Genomic DNA, 20,981 nt, shown 5'->3' with positions numbered 1-20,981 from the left:
ACTTAAATACAAACAATTGATACACAAGGGGCAAAGTTCAGAATATAGACTATTCTGATCTCATAGAATAAGCTACCTGCCAAACTGGCTAGTGACACTGACATGGTTACTAGCCACAGCCAAGTTTTACCAGCATTTGCTCTCTTTATGCTTTCTTCTGTCATGCAAATATAAAGCAGTACAGAAGATAAGATATCTTTTCCATGTATATTTCTTTGTATGTAGACGAGTGTTGGCGAGAGTTATGGTGCATTCCAGTCCCAAACCCTCCTAGTAGGAGATCCCACTTATCCAACCTCCTACTACGAAAAATGCTCTGGAATGCCTGTCGAAGTGGAACATCCAACTAGCGAAGTCGGGGTGACTCGCACTACTCCCACCTCAACAAATTGAAGTCGGATGATAATGGCGGCCCCCATGGAGCCGTTATTTGTGCAGCTGTTCCAAACACAGCCATTTAACTCAACATATTCTTCCTGTTATAATATGGTATTGTGTCAACATAAATGTAACATATGACAGAGTAATAGCTATTACAGGGTGCCTATAGAAATTCCAAGGTTGAATTTACTACCTTTTTACTACCTTTTACTACCTCCATTTTTTTTTTACTACCACATCAAGCTTAGACTGAGTAAAGAGATGAGAGTTTTCCAAAGCCTATTAACGACATTAAATAATGTCATTTACTTAATTTACAGTTATTTATCAAAGTAATTGTTGAGTGAATATGCTGTTTCAAATGAATGTGTTACAGTTTAATTAGAGGCCTCTGCCACACGAGTTGGATTGATGAGACACAAGAGAATGAAAATCTTCTTCAGTACCTCTTTCCCCTTTGGCAGCGTAATAGAGCCTACCTATGGTGGAGCATATATGTGTAAAAGAAAGATTTCAACAAGTAATTGCAATGCGAATGATTTTATTAAACAATCTCAATGGACACTCGGTCCTCACATGGGGGGTGGAAGAACATGGTCCAAATAAACAGGAGGGAGTGTTAAACACACAATCAAATATGCCTCAGTGTCTTGGCCTTTTCTTCGATTAGTTCCTCAATGCTTTTCAGCTCACGCTTTTTCTCCTTGTGTCTGCGGCGAAGAATGTTGGATTTGGTGATTAATTCGGCCATCTTTGAGCCCCCCTTCCCATCAGCCTTCTCTGCAAATTCATCGGCATCCCTCTCAAGCCCCGCACAGACAACACGTAGAACCTCCCGCTGACTGCGGAGGTCCTCGAGCTCTTTTAGAGCTGCTTTCCTTGTTGCCTGATGTGCTGCACTCTCCTTTTTCTTTCTCTCCGACTCCAGGTGCAGCCTGTACTTAGATCTTGCAGAAGCTGCAGAGACCAGGAGCTTTTTCGTTAGAGAAACCTTTAGGACACCCCATGGAAAGCCACCTCACCACAGACCATCCTAAGTGCCTCCAAGGAACCTTCATGCATATTGCACGTCTCTACCTCCTTATTAATGGAAAATCCTCTCTCTACAGTCGCCTGGCCGTGTGAGAGGAGGAGGGCCTTTTCACGAAACTTAAGAAGCTCTGGCTGACTCTTGCTGAGCTTGGATCTGAAAAAGGCATCGAGGCGCTGCTTCAGCAGTTGGAAGGACAATGAGTTCTCTTCGGTCCCTACAGCTGACAGGAAGACAGTGTTCTGCTGGATGATGACATCACCTGAAACTTTGAAAAATGTAAGAACACTGGCACAATATTCAAAACATAAACACATTCCACTCATCTAGCTTATTCAACCATTCAACAAAAGAATATGTCAAACAGTGGTTCACAACCAGTGGGTATGGGGTGTCTAAAATGCCAAATGCCTAAAATGTCAAATTATCTATATAAACTATCCACTACTGCTCCCTACACAACATTTTCTTACCAGCTGCAATGCCACCTGCCAGCAGGAAACATCCTTCGAAACAGCTCGCCAATCCCGTCGTTAGACCTGAAGCTGAGGTGTTTGACCGCCACATCTAAACACCACAGTACCTCAGCATCGAGGGTAGAGACAGTGTTGATCGCTGATTGCCCGAGGTAGATGGGGTTGCCAATGCCATCGCGGCAGAACTAGTGCAGCTAACCGAGGTATAAGGAGTTGTTGTCACCGCTGAGCTAGGCGTGCTAGCCATATACACAGTCATTGGTAGCTGCTGATTTCTAACCCGCATCCTGGTCTGGTGGATGTCAGAATCCCTGCGTGATTTTATGGCCTTCACTCCCATCCAGGTAATGTTGATCGTCTTTTTACATACATTGCAGAAAGCCTCCCGGCTTTTGCCAACAACTGGCCTAAGCCAGTCTTTGAAAGATGGGTCGTCCATCCAGCTTTCTGAGAATTTGCACTTTCCCATAGCCACTGAGATCTGAAATTCGCGCCGCTGCTGTCTGACAGCTTGGACGACCATTTAATTCGCGTCACACGACGCACGCACACGCACACGCCATCAAGTTCTGTCACCGCGTCCTTGCTGCTACGTGAAAATGAATTTGCCAAATCGTAGTAATTCATGAAGATTACGGACTACTTTTAGTGAAATAAATGAGAAAACACGAAGGACCTGTTTTAGGGACTAAATTTACTACCACTCAGGGAAAAAATACTACCACATGAGAGGCCGCTTACTACCTTTTACTGGTCATTATTTTGGACATTTTCATTTTTCTACCTTTTACTACTTTTTACAACCCCGCGGGCACCCTGTATTAGGGCCAAAACATACCAAGGCGGAACGGAACGGTCGCAGGACGGACGCGGTCTTTCTGCTTAGTTTTGGCCGGCGTGCTTTTCTCTGCCTTGCACACTGACAGCGTCAGCGTGCGCGGCCAGTCCTGTTCAAAACCCTCCCCACAGCTAAAGCTAGCGTGCTACTTTGCCATTCATTTGAATGAGACACCGCCGGTTGCCGGCGTGAAAAATACGCTGGAGTTCTATTTTCCAAATGCAGCGCGCCGCTGACGCCCGACTACCGCCGGTTGGTGTGTAAGGACAGATAGGTTTCAATGTATTTTCACCGACGCCGGTAAAAAACGCGGCCGTTCCGCAACGCTTTACCGCCTTGGTGTGTAAGACCCCTTATGGCTCATTTGGCTCATATCAAAACACCTTGCTAAAGCCAGCTAAACCGCGATGGTTGCCATGGTTGTAGAACTCCCACTTCATCTGTCAGGAACGGTAGCAGAAATATTCAGGTTGGATAAGTGTGATCTCCTACTAGGATGATTTGGGACTGGAATGCACCATTAGTGCAGGGTTAGTGTGGAATATTTACTCGGCTGGGCCTAGCTGTGAGCAACATTATACAACAATTTAGTCTCCTTAAATAATATTTATAACATTTCTTTTAGCTCAGTGCTCGCTTAATTTTACAGATAGGCCTCCCACTTCAGAATGGAGCTGATTATGGTGATTAGTTTTCTGTTCCATGTTGGAGGGCTTGTGTGCTGCTTTGGTTGATAGACTCTGACTCTGTGAGGTGTCTGTGCATTAGGGCCTGCTGTTCTTAAACACAGCTGTGCTGTGCAACCTAGCTGCCTACGTGTGTCACATAGAGATTGGACTTTCCTTTTATTTACCTTCAATCAGCACAAAATGTTCCCTGTCTGAGGAGTGTGTGCCTTTGAACTGTGCGATCCACTCAAAGCCAGAGATATACTTTTGAACCAAAGACCAGACATGACTAAAAGCAATTCATAGGTTCTCAATTTTTGTTTCCCACTGGCTGCGCGACCCTGGCTGTGTACAACTCAACCTCTGATTGTTGGAAACCACTGTCGGTCAAAAAATTAGCTCATGGTTGGCTGCCAGTATATTGCCCCTTCTCACAACACCTTTAGTGGGGTCGTAGGCATGTGCAATTTTTCTCAGTCATTTCAAATTGGTGTTAAAGTTTGGTTTTCACTTCCAAGTTGAAGTTTAGGGTCTATAGCAGTGTTTCCCAACCAGGGGTACGTGTAGCACTAGGGGTACGCGGGCACATTGCAGGGGGTACTTGGAAAAGTGTTATTAATATAACAAATGTATGGAGCAGCCACATCAGGACTGAGAAAATGATATAGAAAATTAATTAGGGGGTATACTCATGGCACAACTAAGATGCTTAGGGGGTACGCAAGACAAAAAAGGTTGGGGAACACTGGTCTATAGAACAATTTGAGTTCGAGTGTCAAACACACAGATAACAAAATGGCCTGCTGGGGGCGCTCTAAAATGTATAAACTGCTATAAGTTTTGATTAGTTTAACCAAATGTAACATATGAGGTATGTATGGATTCAGCATTAAGAGGAGAAACTGGTGAGCTAAGTATTTGGTCACCAGATTAAAGACACACTATGTAATAAACACACTTTTAGCCCATGGACAGCAAAATTCATGTTAAGATAAAGGGTGGAAATGCCCCCAAAGTTGCAATGAAACATAATTTATTGTTACAAGCTATTGTAAATAAAGCCTGTAATATCATTCAACTTGATTTGTTCAGAATATCCCTGAAGCACAAAGATACCTAGTATACCTATACACAAATATGGCTGCATAAAGCCTATGTCATACTTAGCACCCAACTTGCAACTTTGAGTTTATGAATTTAGGATCATGAGTACCAGCTTTTTTCAATCAAGCTATGCTCTATTAACACATAAAATCACAAAAAATATCTTGAAGAAAATAGATCAATATTATTATTATGATTATTATTAAAACTGCATTTCCGGAGACAGAATGCTATTAGTATGCTTGCGGCTTCTGCACACACACACACACATACATACATAGCTGTCGTATACACACACAGAAACACGAGGGAAAGAGATAAAGCTCTGTGTGTGTGTGTGTGTGTTTGTGTGCTGGCACGTGCATGTATGGAGACGCTTCAGGTGCCTTTCAGCAATGGGTGGGTAGGGAGAGGTAAGGTTGGGATTCAAACCTGCAACCCTCTGACAGACCAACACCTGATACCGAGTAGGCCACTGCCAAAGCAGCATATTAGGCCACGGTTGTCCAGGTTCTACAAGGCTGCATGTGTGAGTGTATGAATGAAGATTCTAAAGGTGACAGTTTGGCAGTCAATAGCTGAGTAATATGTGCAGCCTTATCTCCAAAAGTTTTACAAGTTGTCAAATGATATTGACACACAAATGGCATAACCCTGTTCTTCATGTCAAAGCTGAGATCACTTTTCTAGGCCAAATGGTTCAGTCAAAAAGTGGACATATTCAGGCCTATGCGCTGAGCTGTTGACACATTTTTTCTAAGTGAATGGGGTCACATCATAGGGATTTTAAAACTGCTCTCTCTCAAACATTTTTGGCTAATGATCTTAACACAGTTTGTATTCAGAGCCAAAACCTCTCTTAGCGCATTCAGGCCGACTGAGAACCGTGCTGGAGCCCGTTCCCGCACCTAATCGCGAACCGACCGTCGTGTTCACGCCACAGATATTTGCGTTCGCGAACCGGAAAATTGGTTCGCAATGCGAACCGCAAAATACCAGGTTTTTCTCTGCGAACCGTGACGGCAGCGTGGTCGTCAGCAGGTTCATCCGGGTAACACAGTCACGTGCGGAAAAAGTTCAGAGCCCGGTATGAACACTGACGGTTCGCAGACAAACACTTAAGTGCTGAACGTAACTGGTGCGAGCACCGACACCGGCTCCGTTCTGGTCGGCCTGAAAGCCATATCTGAGAATGCCTTTACCTAGTCGAAAGGTGAATCGGTTTAATTTATTCTATTAAAAACCCCAGGACAGGTCACTTCTCACTCTAACTGCCACAGTTTGTGACATCATCATCTTGACCATTTTACCATTCATTTCAATGAGGGGAAAACAGAGAGAAAACTGAGGAAAACGAATCTGGTGAACGGATGAAAGGGGGTAGGCCAGCGAAAAATACACCACCTTGAGCCCTTTTCCAGCTGTTCGTTTTGGCACTCAAACCGTGTCTCTATCTCTAACGCTGCAACGATTCAAAGCCACCATACTAATGAATGGAGGTGAATGGAAAAACGTAGAATAATAATAAACTGTCGATGAACAATTAGTATGCTTTCCCGCAAGCATACTAAATAATAAACTGTCGGACAACAATTAGTATACTTGCTGGGGGCAGGCAGAGGCCTTTGGCAAGCATACTGAATAATACTATAGGACTATTTCATACATGGAAGACACAATCATCTGCTGTTATGAAGACATCTCTGTCATCGAATAAAAAATCTTATTATCTGCATTTGCCAGAAATGCCTGCCAATCTGGTAACAAATGGACAGTTTCCAGAGTTGGACTGCACTACCAAAGATGCCGTTGCCAAAGATGTATTCCTACTAGAGGTGAAGTGCAGCTGTACTAGTACTTGTACAAATACACCTGCCAGATCTTGGTTCAAGTCCATGAAGGCAGAGTTAAAGTGCACACGTCTGTGCAAGTGCACATGCAATTTCTAAGACTGACCACTGACTGTTATTGTATCTGTTCTCTGTCATAGTTATTGTAGAGTGGAGTATTGGGATAAATGTTAGCCATATGTCTTCTGTTTGTTTTTGAATGCCGGAAAAACTGTTGTTCCTCATAGTATATCATCATCATCATTATCCTTATCATTATTATTATTATCATTATGATTATTATTATGATTATTATTATCATTATGATTATTATTATTATTATTGATTTACTTTCTTTTAGATATAAAGTTTTTTTGTGAATAAAATGATGGCTTGATTGAAAAAAAGCTGTTACTCATTAATCCTAAAGTATGACATAGGCTTTATGCAGTCATATTTGTGTATAGGTATCCTAAGTATCTGTGTGCTTCAGGGATATTCTGAACAAATCAACTTAAGTGATAACCCAGGCTTTATTTACAATAGCTTGTAACAATAAATGATGTTTCATTGCAACTTTGAGGGCATTTCCACCATTTATCTTAAAAAAGTCCGGATTTTGCTGTCCACTGGCTAAAAGTGTGCTTATTACATAGTGTGTCTTTAATCTGGTAACCGAATACTTGGCTCACCGGTTTCACATCTTCATGCTGAATCCATACATACCTCATATGTTAAATTTGGTTTAAATAATCAAAAGTTATAGCAGTTTATATATTTTAGAGCGCCCCCCGCAGGCCATTTTGTTATCTGTGTGTTTGACACTCGAACTCAAATTGTTCTATAGACCCTAAACATCAACTTGGAAGTGAAAACCAAACTTTAACACCAATTTGAAATGACTGAGCCTAATACGACCCCACTACTTGTTTATAAACAAAAAAAAACATGTATAGCAAACACTGACAGTTTATTTCCATGTGACTATAACAGCCAGGGGTGATAGCAGTCCGGCGCCGCGCCGGAAATCCGGCGTGGCGTGGCTGTAGAAAAAGAAAAAAATATTTCCCCAATATTAATAAAATAATAAACTATCGCAAAGCCTTCATATCATTAATGTATGGTGAAAATAAATGAGCGCGCAACAGCCTGTTGTAAGAGACGCGAAAGGAACCCAAATGAGCAGCAGCCCATAACATTGTATCATCCCGACATCTTACTGAAAAATGTATCAATTTGTTATGTCTCGCTCTTGAGTCACTCACCACAGCACTGGCGGCAGTCTTCTAGTTCTAGTGAAGGGAGAAGTAGATTGGCTGTCAGTATGCACAGTAAAGAGAGTTCTACTGGTTACCCTTCTCAGATATTTTCACTATCGACGGAGGCAAATCCAAAAATGGCATCTCGTTATGCTGAAGAAACGGAAGAAAATACTGTAGGCCAAGTCTAGACCATTTGGATTCCGATAAAAATTAGCTATTGTTAGCACAAATCCACATGGCTTGCTAGTTGTGATATGGGTGTGTTGAACCGTGTGGATGTCAGTGGAATACTAGTGAAATTCTGTGATCAAGAAAACATTCGAAGGTAAGGCCATTTAGTTAGCCTATTAATTTACCCACTGTGACATGTTGGCTTGGACCCGAATGATTTTGCCTTGTGCAGGTTACTCCAAAAACCTGAACATAAACGGTTTATTGATGCGCATAAGGGACTGTTCGTAATTTACCGGGGGGGGAGGGCTGGTGCGTAGGGGGGGAGGGCCATGATGAAAAAAAATGAGGTGGAGGGGAGGGCCATGGCAAAAAAAATCGGAGTTAGGGGGAGGGCCATGGAAAAAAAACCGAATTTATTTTATTTTATTTTTATTTATTTTTTTAAACAATAATAAAACATGTTCTGAAACACATCGCTTTGCGATGCAAGGTCCCGGTGCATACTATAGCACTGAAGCGTGTATCTGTAGTCAAAAAACTATCAGGTGCAGCTACTGTAGATTGCCCGCGCTGACTCTCTGTAGGATTGCTAGTGCTACGGAGGAACATTGAGCATCATAGAAAATGCCCGTGAGCAAATATCAAACTAGCTGATGTGAACTATATGGGCTAAACAGTTTGGGAAGTTTTGACAACGAATTGGATGGGCATTTCCAGAGGAATTTTGGAGAGGTGTTGTAGTCAACTGGTGGTCACAGCCTCTGGTAAGCCATGATTTTATTTATTGGCACCGCCGTGTGCTTACATTTGTGTTCAAAGAACTTCAAAGACCCCAACCAGACCGGAAAGAACAGTACCTAGGCCTAGACATTTGGCCTAGACGTACTTTGGTAGAACGGTGCAGTGACGCGAGTTTGTTTTGTTTAGCTTGTGGTGTCAAGGTAGTAATAAAAATGGTATTAACGGCGATGTGTTGGCCATGCATCATAAGGTCTTGAAACCATTGGAGGAGCTAACTTGTTGTGAAGAGAAGTCTCATCACTTTGGTGAACAAAAACGGACCAACTAAGCAAGGAATTATGTACATTTAAAGCGTGACGGGAGAAGGGAATGTCACCAAAGTTGTGCATCGTGTCAGGTAAGAAGTGACTTTTGTTTCTTGCTGTGGAGATTGGATTCGTAGAAGCGTGTATTGGTATGCTAGGTCTTGCCTGTTGCTGGTGAAGTAGTCTAGCTTAGCCTCGGAGTTGGCTATGGGGTGAATCTGAGCACAGCCGATGGTGTCTATCATCACAGTTATCAAAGTTGAATTGCCGCGGTGTGTAATGGCTGTGCTATTGTTGGATGTTTTGGAATGTTGTACTGGTTCTGTTTTGGCAATTTGTTCCTTTTGCCTCTTGCTGCTGATTTGACCACCATAGCACCGCCACCACCTATTAGGCCTATTGCGTCTTAATGGCCTACGTTAAATGCAAACTAAAGGTGGCTTTCTCACTCTCCCTGTATCAATAGCCAGCAATGGCTCGAGCTGCTTTGGCGCTTAGCCTACTTCTTGCTCCGATCACATCCCGAACTCTTTGGCCGTCAGAGTGTAATTACATTCGGGAAGGTAGAGCTATGCCTGTGTGTGTGCGTGCGTGCTTTTATGCGCGGTCTGGGAGACCGAGATGCACCTGATCCACAGTCGCAATTGCAAGAAAATCTAAATTATTTGAAAGCCCGGTCACCTCTCACGAGTGCATCGCATAGCCTAGTCAAAGCATTTCTTGTCTAATTTCACACATTGCACACTGCCCATGCTGAAGAGACAAACTGTCAAGGCAGCGCGATTTGCTCTTGAGCCCTCACCTCCACATCAGGTGCGCGTTTCACTTCCGCAAGAAGAACATATAGTGAGATGTTAAAGAAAAAAAAGTTAAATCTAGCCATCCTTGTTTAGGCTACATAAAACATGAGGAAGTTATTCAGATGTGATTCGCCATTCCTCACCCTAAAATTGATTAGAACGCAGGAAATAGCATCTAAAAAACAGATTTTTTTTCACAGCACCCCCTGGTCAAAACCAGTTCCTGCGTCCCTGGCTTCGCTACTGTGCTGAACATGTAAAACGTACCTTGTGAAAGGCGCTGCTTGTCGAGCAGGGAAATATTGAAGCTACGGTGGGGAAACTCTCTCCACTTTGTAGTTTACAGTAGTAACAACTCGGACATTGGTATTGAAATGGAAGTTTTTATTATTATTATTATTATTATTAGGCCTATTATTATTTTCACTTAACACGTAAAAAAAATAGTGAAGGCAATTTGTCTTGGTGACAGTGGAGTTAAAAGGCATCCCATGCAGCCGCAGAGGTAGATTCTTGCGGCTTCTCATAGGTATCCACTGATATCGATAGCACATAATAGTGCAGACAACCGCCCTTGATGTAGGCTACTCTGACTGTTCTCATGATGGTTGTTCATCTACCAATTTGAAATATATATATTTTTTTATCTGTAGGGGGAGGGCCATGGGAAAACAAAATTGAAGTGGGGCGAGGGAAAAAATTTGAGGTGGAGGGGGGGACCATGATTTTTTTTTTGACCGGACTTCCAGCGCACCAGCCCTCCCCCCCCCGGTAAATAACGTACAGTCCCTAAACGGGCTCAGTGAGAGTGTATGTTTGAAATAGGTTCGTCTATTTTCCTCATTTATGTGCGCTAAATGACTGCGCAATGTTGACAAACTTTGATGGAGATAGACGTTCTTTCAAAAAAAGTCTGTATGCTCAAAACGGTAGGCTATGATATGCCCGTCATGATACTTTTTTTTCTAGATGTAGTCCGTAAATATTGTCTGCATTGGAATAGCGGCTACCATTGCGACATGTCCAAATGACAGTGGAATCTGGAATTGGATCGCTAATGTTTCACATTTGAGACATGGCTTAATCTGCAAGTAGTGTGTGACTACTTTGGAATGGATTGAATCGACCAGTCTGTGCATAACGGATCCGGATGTATCAAGGTTCTTTAGAATGAGTTTGGCAAACCTACACCCCTTGTAGGCTAGTGTGATCTGAGTTCGTGGATTTTGGTCTACTGTTGATTGAGGGATGGTGTTTTGCGTCATTCCTGACAAACCACGTGTCAAACTGATTTCAGGCAGATGTTTATAATAGATATGCTGACTTAAACCAACGCGCTCTGTGAAAACTCCCGACCAGCCTCGCACAGGTTCACACAGCCTTTCTCGCGCGCGCTCCCTGTCGTAGCCCTTCTGCGTAATCGAATCCAATTATTCCACGCACGATGCACAGGTTGCATTGTCTGCACGCTCTGGGATACTTTATCCCTACTCTCGGGCAGGGAGCTTTATCAATATCAGACTCTCATGAACTTCAAGTACTTGGCACGCGTTCATGTGGCCACCACGGTGTCACCTAGACATGCAGGGAATGTTCATCTTATTTTCACGCCCTGGGCTATTTTCATGTAGCTTAATTCGGCAGTGTCTTTGTTTTTCTTGCTTTCTGTTATCTTTTCAACTCGTAGATTGTAATGGGCGTGTGTACACGCTAGTGATATTCATGTATTTTAATTGACGACAAGCCAATGCGAAAGTCGCGCAGTAGTCACACAGTAGGCTATACTGTCATGTCCGTAATAACCAGGGCTGGTTCTGTCATCCGTGGAGTCGAAATATGCGATGTGAACGTGGGCCTGCATGTAGCCTATCATGCGCTTGTATTGTGCCCTAAATATTTCATGTACCGGTAATTAAAGGGCGTTTCCCTACAACGGAAAGGCAGGGATTATAGCACAGCCCTTAACAATCTGTGGTTATAGGTAGACCATGGGCCACGAGTAGGCTATCTAAACACATGTCAACAAGTAGCCTATACAAGTTATATGAGCAATGTCCCAATGAAAATGAAACGAATCAGCACGCAGCAAATGTCATGTCATTTAAAAGTATTGCTTAATTAATTGGTAATCACCTCCTCTATTTTGGACAGAGTGTAGTTACTGTAGCCTACTTTGGAGTAGCATTTCCTCCTACTGACCTGTCTTGGTATGGCTGCTACATATGCAGCTTTCAGTTAATTCAATGTGGTAAAATATGTACCATGTTTTCAGAAATGCATTCTGGTGTTGAAATGTTGCATTGGTTCAATACCCACCTCAATAACTTTAGTGCAACATCACAAGCCTAGAATGCATTTCTAACTGCATAGTGCATGCGTTGGTATTCGTTTTTACAGCTAGAATTGAACGTGGTCAGTTTCTTTCAGTCAAGTGCTGTAGCCTACCAACAGGGAAATGATCTGTGTTTTCGTGAATAACACTATAGAAATAAGGCAAAAATGAAAACGTTATCTAAAATGAGGCTATTCAATGTTTGAATAATGTGTTTGAATAATAATAAGGCCTAGGCCTACATTACGTCTCATATGCAGTATGCCCCCGTCCCCCCGCCCCCCCCTCCCTGACCAGGAAAAAAAGTTCAGGCTCAGGATTTTTTTTCACTATCACCCCTGAACAGCACTAAGCATGCTGTAAACATGACCAAAATGTTGTCATTGACTGTCTTATAGTTTTTTTCCTTATGTTTTAATTTAATGAGATTTTTTTTATTTGAAGTCATACACATCACAAAAAGTGCCATTAATGTTCATTATAAGTTAACATATGATGTATTATGATGTATACCTTACACCTGTAAGCCTTCAAATGATACTGTCAGTGTTACTGAAAAGAACATAACCCTCTATACCACAGAAAAATAAGCCAAATAAATACCTGACCTGGAGACTTCAAGCCATAGAAGCCCCGAAATTCAAATGAAAATAAATTGTTTCAGGCAAAGAATCGGCCTCATACCAGAGAGCAGACTCCAAGCTAGATACATCAGCACCAGCCAATAGCTTTCTCACAAAACCATGAGGTGGGCAACAACTTAGATCACAAATAAAATGCATTAAGCCTTGCACTACGTTTTAACCCAAGTAGTGTTTACACTTGACGAACAATGACACTCAGTAAGTATCTTGTCACCATATTAAATCAGCTCACCCATATAGATCAACTCATTAGGGAAATCATTTGAACTGAGGCTGAAAAAAAATGCAACAGGACTACTCTGAAAAGAGTTAATCTGCTATTAGGATGCAACCAGGGCCGGGTTAACGTGGCCTGATGCCCCTTGGCTACAGGTTGTGATAGGCCCCCAGTGGAAAAAAACCAAGACAAAATTACATTCTGTGTCATAATTCCAAGATATGAAATTATTTTTTCATGATTGCAGCTGCAGTTCAGCAACAATGTTCTCCTCTCTTTGACCAATCTGGGGGATCCTGACTGGTGGGGGCCCTTAGACTGCAGTCATATCTAGCCTGTGTATTAATCCGACCCTGCATGCAATGAATGCATGGCATTGGACAAGCATGGACATTACGCAACAATATAATTCAGTTTGCTGTAATTGAGCTGCACATGTCTGGTTCTTCTAGAGCAAAGGGGGCAACACAGGGGAAGGCAGCAGGGTTGCCAGATGTGACAGTGGGTTTCCAGCCCAAAAGAAGATGCTCGAAAGCTACCCAGAGGCACTAAATCCCAGCCAGTTTGAACCAAATTCTATTGATTTTTACAGTATGGCCAAAATCCTACAGAAAAATCCACCCAAATCCCCCTTTGTTTCACCCACAGGGGTCATCCTAAACCGTCCAATTGGGAGGGGAACTGCCAAATCTGGCAACACAGGGGAAGGCAGGGAGCGTATTGTGAACTTTTGAAGTGCAGAACAAAGAAGATTCACAGCCGACATAATCAAAGTACAACAACAGACAAGCTTTCAAGTCTCTATCTGACATGCAGGTGCACGCTTCATCAAAACGCTGTGCCCATATTTTCAACGCAGGTGTCAGGGAATGTCATGCTCAAATTCCCCTTTAAATCACTCAATTTAAAATGACTGAAATAGAATTGAATTCAGTTCAAGGTCATACTTATATACTGTGGGTATAGTAATATGTTTGTATGATCAAACCAAAATCTTTAGTTTGACTTCATATTCAATATTTCATGATGATATATGACAAAACATGTGTGTTCTATGTTTCTCCATCACTATTCTCTTTCTCTCTAACTGTCTTTCATGCATCCACACAAGCACAAGCACACGCACAGACAGACACACACACACACACACACACACACACACAGATACACACACACACACACACACACACACACACACACACACACACACACACACACACACACACACACACACACACACACACACACACACACACACACACACACACACACAGCAGCCACCAAAGTAAAGGCTGTGTGCACTGAAAAATACCATGGGTCTGCTTTTTGCAGAGAACACACTTTTGTCTTCATTCCACACATTCTGACTATACTCATACAGACGCAAACACGCACTTACACGCAAGCACACACACTGTGAAATAGCTTTGACAAATGAATAAGAAGTGTATCTGCCTCTCCTCCTCCTCCTGTTCATCCTGTTCATCCTGTCACCTCATGTCCGCCTTAAATGAATAAGTGTTTTTTACCTGGATTCTGCGTCAACATTGCTTATGTTGCACCTCTCTCACACCCATACACACACACGCAAACACACATACACGCACGCACACCCACACACAAACACACATACACACACAAACACGCACGCACACACACACACACAAACATACGCACTCAAACACACACACTTTCTCTCTCTCTCTCTCTCTCTCTCTCTCTCTCTCTCTCACACACACACTCATACACATGCGCGTGCACACATACACACACACACACACACACGTGCTGGCCTTGAGCAGGTGAAAAGAGAGCGGAGGAGTAGGAGGAAGGAGGAGGAGGAGGAGGAGGAGAAGGTGGGTGCCATGGCAACTCCTTGGCGTTACCTTGAACCAACAAGAGTGGAGCGGCAAGGCGAGGAGGAAGAAGAAAGCAAGAGTACATCGCACCGCGCCGCTCAGTGATTTTCTATTAACCAAGGTCTCTCTCCTTTCTCCTACCTTCCACACACACACACACACACCAACACACACACACGTGGGCACACACACACACGCACAAGCGCGTACACACACATAAGCACAAAGACTGAAAGTAATTTATTGTCACATACAAACACATGCACACAACCGTGCATGTATACAGGACTCACAATGTATGCAGGATCACTCATTCGTTTTTACACAATGAATACAAATGCTAGGTCCAGCCAGTAAGACAGTGTGCGTGCACACGTGCGCGCGCACACACACACACACACACTCACACAGACACACTCACGGAAGTTTGTCACACACTTTCTCAATTAGACTCACACACACAGACACAGACAGACACACAGAGACAGACACACACACAGACACACACACACACACACACACACACACACACACACACACACACACACACACACACACACACACACACACACACACACACACACACACACACACACACACACACACTCAAAGAGCACAATATTTTGCAATGCTCTTTGAGTGTGTGTGTGTGTGTGTGTGTGTGTGTGTGTGTGTGTGTGTGTGTGTGTGTGTGTGTGTCTGACATTAGCTGCCAAAACAGCTTTCTCACCAGGAAGCTTCCAAACAAACGTCTTGTTTTGTGCCATGTTTTGAAAATCATCACATATTCCAAGTGTTGTGACACAAATAGTATCTGCTCTTAATGGTGTTTTTAATCATGAACACTTACAAGCTATGGATTGAAAGGTTGTTTTTAAATATCATTTTCAGTGTTGCAGTATCATGTGTACAGACTGAGTACTGTAGTTGTGAATATTCCCATTCTCACACCCAACTCTTCAATGTATAGGATATTATCAATACAAATGGATATATCAAGTCATTTTCTTAAAAGTGCACTATGTAGGATGGTGGCCAGTGTATGTACAGCATCTACTGTATGCTGCCCATTGAATCTGCACTGCCCATTGCCAAATTTGTTATTGTTTTTCATGAATATTGACTAGTAGACTTAGTAAACTGTCTATTTCTGGAAATTTCTGTATGAAAAGATTACATTTTAAGTATTATGAGAAAGCCAACATTTGTGAATGGGCCGTATGAATTCTGGAAATAAACTACTAAACATTTTACACAGTGCACTTTTCAAACCTTTAATGTCAAAACCAGGCAAAATGGAAAGCACTGCAGATCCAAATGGTTCACAGAAAAAAAACAGCAACTAGCAACTAACTAAAAGAAGTAACCATTAAAATACAGTACATTGTCGTTGTCCGTTTTCATGTTTTTGGGTTTGAAATAATAATTATACTGTAGACATGTTATTTTTTTAGGGCAAAGGAGTGAGCATATATACAGTACATGTACATCACATACATTAATTCATGTATCCATTTGAAGCGTTTGGCTGTGTATGTAGTTGATGGTGTTTTGCTGAACGATTGGTCTTGAAGAGTTGCCTCTTTTGTAACAAAAACAACAGCAGGAGCTAATCACAAAAGTACAAATATTGGATACAGTGTGTTATGATTAAAAACAAACAAACATCAAATTAAAGATGTACCCAGACATGAAAAATATTTGCTAGGATTAGCTTTACTTACCACAATATCCAGTGGGTGTGTGTGTGTGCGTGTGTGTGTGTGTGTGTGTGTGTGTGTGCGTGTGGGTGTGTGTTTGTGTGTGGGCTAGTGTGCAAGCGTGTGTCTTTGACTCTATTACTTGTAGAATTGCAAGTGTATGTGTGTGTGTGTGTGTGTGTGTGTGTGTGTGTGTTTGTATGTCTTTGTGTGTATGCTTGGTGTGCATGGGGCAAACACACACTGACTTGTCCCCTGCTAAATTAGGCCGATTGTCCTCTCCCCACTCCTTTGACCACCAAAAAAACAAAAGAAAGGAAAAACACAGACGCAATCGATAAGCCCTCCATATAAATTAAAAACACTAATCATTCAAATCGCACACACTTCTCCAGGCGAGCTGCTGCTATCGACACCTCCGTGCTGGGCAGGATCAAGCCTGAATCCCCCCGTGGCCGCCACATATTAGGCTATTAAGCATCAGGGGCAGGCGGGGAGGCCTGGGACACTGACAATGATGAAGAGGATAGTCCGACCGGCGATAGCTGGTGTGTGTGTGTGTGTGTGTGTGTGTGTGTGTGTGTGTGTGTGTGTGTGTGTGTGTGTGTGTGTGTGTGTGTGTGTGTGTGTGTGTGTATGTGTGTGTGTATGTGTGTGTGTATTTGGGTAGGGGTGTGTACAAAAGGCAGAATTGTTCAGGGTGGCTCCATGGCTTCAATAATAGATAAATACAGGACACCCAGACTGGCCATTCATGACTTTTTTAAACAGGGGGAGGGTAGAGGGGGAGGAGGGGGGTAGGATACGTAGAGTATTGGCTATTACCTTCAATTTTTAAAACAGGGGTGGGAGGAGGGAGGAGGGCGCTAGGACAAGTAGAGTATTAGCTATTGTCTTCATGACTTTTTAAAACCGGGGCGGGGGGGAGGAGGGAGGAGGTGGGTAGGACAAGTAGAGTATTGGCTATTACCTTCACTGACTTCAGCTCTTTTTCTTTTTTTGCTTTGTTTTCATCTCCCACCCCCACCCCTTACAATTCCAAAGTAGCTCAACTAAACGTTTCCTCTGAATTGAGGACATAAAGATGCCAGAGAGACAGAGAAACAGAGAGAGAAAAAAAAAACTTGGAAAAGAGTGTGTGATGGAGAGAGACATAAATGGCTGTGTTTTCTTGGTTCTGAGATGGTACCTCGGATGTGTCTTTGGCTTCGTCTGCAGTTGTGTACTAATTTGGAATGCATCCACCTCTCCCTCAACTGACCCATCACACACGCGCGCACGCACACACGCACGCACGCAAGCTCGCACGCACGCAAGCTCGCACGCACGCAAGCTCGCATGCACGCACACAGACACACGCACACAGACACACGCACACAAACACAGACACACACACACGGACACACAGACCCTACGCACGGACACACACACACACACACACACACACACACACACACGCACAAGTACACACACACAAACAACCCCCTCCTTCCTCCCTCTCTCTTCCCTCTTCTCTCTTCCTTCGCTCTCTGTTCCAGCTCTCTATTAGCCAGGTAACCTTTCAGATGACAAGCGCTTTTCATCCGCGTGCTCTTTGTGAATGTATAAAGACAAATCTGGAGCGGAGGAGGAAGTGGATGCGGATGCGGAGGAGAAGAAGTGAGGACGGAGAGAGGAGGAGGAGGAGGAGGAGACGGAGGAGATATAAAGGCACACAAAGAGAAGGAGGAGGATGAGGAGATGGAGGAGGAGGAGGAGGAAGACAAGAGGTGAGGAGGAGGAGGAGGAGGAGGAAGACAAGAGGTGAGGAGGAGGAGGAGGAGGAGGAGGAAGACAAGAGGTGAGGAGGAGGAGGAGGAGGAGGAAGACAAGAGGTGAGGAGGAGGAGGAGGAGGAGGAAGACAAGAGGTGAAGACGGAGGAGGAGGAGGAGATAAAGTCACACAAACTAATAGAGCTAGAGAAAGGGAGGGAATATATTGATGGCTGAGGAGAGGAAGTCCTTCAGAAAAACACAACATGAAGACTGTAGCCTGTGGTAGGCTATACTATATCTTTATCATCGATATACTACTACTTTTTACTACCATGTGCCTCATTACCTTAATTATTAGGATTATTTCTGTGACTACTACTACTGCAACTACAGCACAACAAATGTGTGCATTTACACATAGGATAATAATATCAATAATACTGCTATTAATAATAATAATAATAATAATAATAATAATAATAATAATAATAATAATAATAATAATAATAATAATGCTACTACTACTAATAATGATAATAATAATAACAATAATAAGTGAGGCATATGGTAATTTAGTGTGCTGCTGACCATTTAGCCTCCCTGTTTTCTATCATGGGTTGGGTTTCGTATACTGTAATAATACAGCCAATATCTGTGTGTATGATTGTGCATAAAGGGACAGAGAAGGTGTGTGTGTGTGTTCATGTGCGTGTGTGGTGTGTGTGTGTGTGTGAGTGCATGCGTGCGTGCATGCATGTGTGTTTGCATGCGTACACATCTCTATTTCACCTCCACCTGTGCACATGAAGGAAGAAGCTAGTCCACTGCTGGGAAAGCAGCTGCATGTTAGTAGTCCACTCCTGGGAGAGCGTGTGTGTGTGTGTGTGCGTGTGTGTGTGTGCGTGTGTGCGTGCATGTGCGTGCGTGCGCGTGTGTGTGTGTGTGAGAGAGAGAGGTACTCTGTGTGTGTGTGTGTGTACGTTTTCATTAGTGTGCGTGTGTGTGTGTGCGTGCGTGTGTTAAGGAAGAAGCTAGTCCACTCCTGGGAGGCCAGGCCGGCTGGGCTGCATGTTATGTTTGTCCAGAGGTCTTCACAGCCAGCCAGGCCAATCTCAAGCCCTCAGCAAACAACACAGACAGCCCAAGGCCAGCATGTACCTACCACAGAGAGAGAGGGAGAGAGAGAGAGAGAGACAGAGAGAGAGACAGAGACAGAGAGAGAGAGGAGAGAGGGGAGAAGTTTGTGTGCATGCATGTGTGTGTGCATCGTGTGTGTGTGCATCGTGTGCGTGCATGCGTGCGGGCTTGCGTGCGTCCGTGTGTGCGTGCATGCGTGCGTGAGAGAGAGAGAGAGAGAGTGAGAGGGACGGGGTAGGTGGGAGGTAGAAAGAGGAGGATATAAAGAAGACAGAGTGAAGAGAGATAGATGGAGATGGAGGAAGGCAGAGGAAGGGAGAGAGAGGAAGACAGAAGGAAGAGAGAGAGAGTGAGTAGGGAGAAACAGTGGTAGAGGGACAGAGAAGAAGAGTTGAAAGAAGACAGAGTGACTGAGAGAAAGAGGGAGAGGGAGAGAGGCGGGGGGGAAAGAAGACATTGAGAAGACGGGGTGAGTGAGAGAGAGGGAGAGGAGGAGAGAGAAACAGAGTGAGAGAGGGAGTGGGAGAGAGGAAGAGAGAAATGGGAAGAAGGAAGAGAGGGAGAGAGGGAACAATATAGAGAGAGGCAAAAAGGGAGGGAGAGAGAGAGCGAGAGATGATGAAGATAAGGTATGGAGAGAGAAATAGAGATTGAGAGGGGGAAAAGAGAGAAAAGGAAAAGAGAGAGGAGACGAAGGGAGGGAGAGGGTTAAGGTAGATGGAGGGAGGGAGAGGGTTAGGATAGAAGAATAGCGAGCGGGCACGGAAGAAAGGAACGTAGTGTGAGGGGCCGAGATGATGAAGATAAGGGAGCAGAGAGAAACAGAGATATGTTACGGAGGCAGAGGCAGAAATGGAGGGAAAGGCCGGGAAGGAAAAGGAAAAGAAGTAGAAAAGAGGAATAAAGAGGGGGAGGGGGAAGAATGCAGTATTTCATGTCTTTTTCAATTCGTTCCCTATCCAGTCCTTTCATTATTTTTATCCATCTTCATCTCTGACTCTTTGTTCCCTCTCTCTCTCTCTCTCTCTCTCTCTCTCTCTCTCCCTCCCATCATCAGTGGTTCTGTGTTCGATCCGCTGCTAGTGTGGAGAATCAGAGCACGTTTGGGTAAACACAGTGTCGGAACAATTGCACACAGGGATCTCAGGGAACGACACTGTTAGGGCCCCCCACACAGTCTGCGTGCCAAGGTCACAATAGGGCCCCCCACCACCAATGCAAGAGAGCCGATGGGCCCAGGGGCAAATGCCCTGCTCGCCCTCCCAATAGCTCAGCCCTTGGATAAACTGTGTAAAATCTAACACCATTACCCTTGCACTCCAGACTGCGTTCATGGCATTCGTTCCTGCTACTGCTAGTGTAACAGAGCAGCACCTTTGGGTAAACTGTGTAAAATCGAACACTGTTACCCCTGCACTCCCGACTGCGTTCATGTTCATGGCATGATCTGTATGCACTCCTCTGTGCTCCCCTCATAAACTATTGATGAACACCCACCCACACGGGGCCTTTGTGTTTTCAGAAGAGTCCTCTCATCGTGGGATTATTCCACATCAAACATGACATGCCTACATAAGCCTGCGGCCGGCGTCACCCTGGCAAAGGAGACAGGAGAGGGAAGAGGTTTGAAGCAAACAGGAGAGACTGATACAAAGTCAGGTACTGCTCACCTGTGGCATAACATAATGCCTACATAATGCCTGTCTGCGTCAGGGTTGCCAGATGTGTC

The 20,981-nt window shown here is 43.8% G+C and overlaps 1 pseudogene; it reads right to left on the bottom strand.

Annotated features, from left to right (window-relative positions):
- Nucleotides 1–1,012: 1,012 nt before the first annotated feature.
- The window catches only part of LOC134447105 (uncharacterized), a 26,926-nt pseudogene continuing 6,957 nt past the window's right edge, over nt 1,013–20,981 (bottom strand).

This window comes from Engraulis encrasicolus, chromosome 4, assembly GCF_034702125.1.
Source record: "Engraulis encrasicolus isolate BLACKSEA-1 chromosome 4, IST_EnEncr_1.0, whole genome shotgun sequence".
NCBI classification, from domain to species: Eukaryota; Metazoa; Chordata; class Actinopteri; order Clupeiformes; family Engraulidae; genus Engraulis; species Engraulis encrasicolus.
Note: the sequence above shows the minus strand (reverse complement) of the source record. Positions and strands in the feature narration are given on the sequence as shown.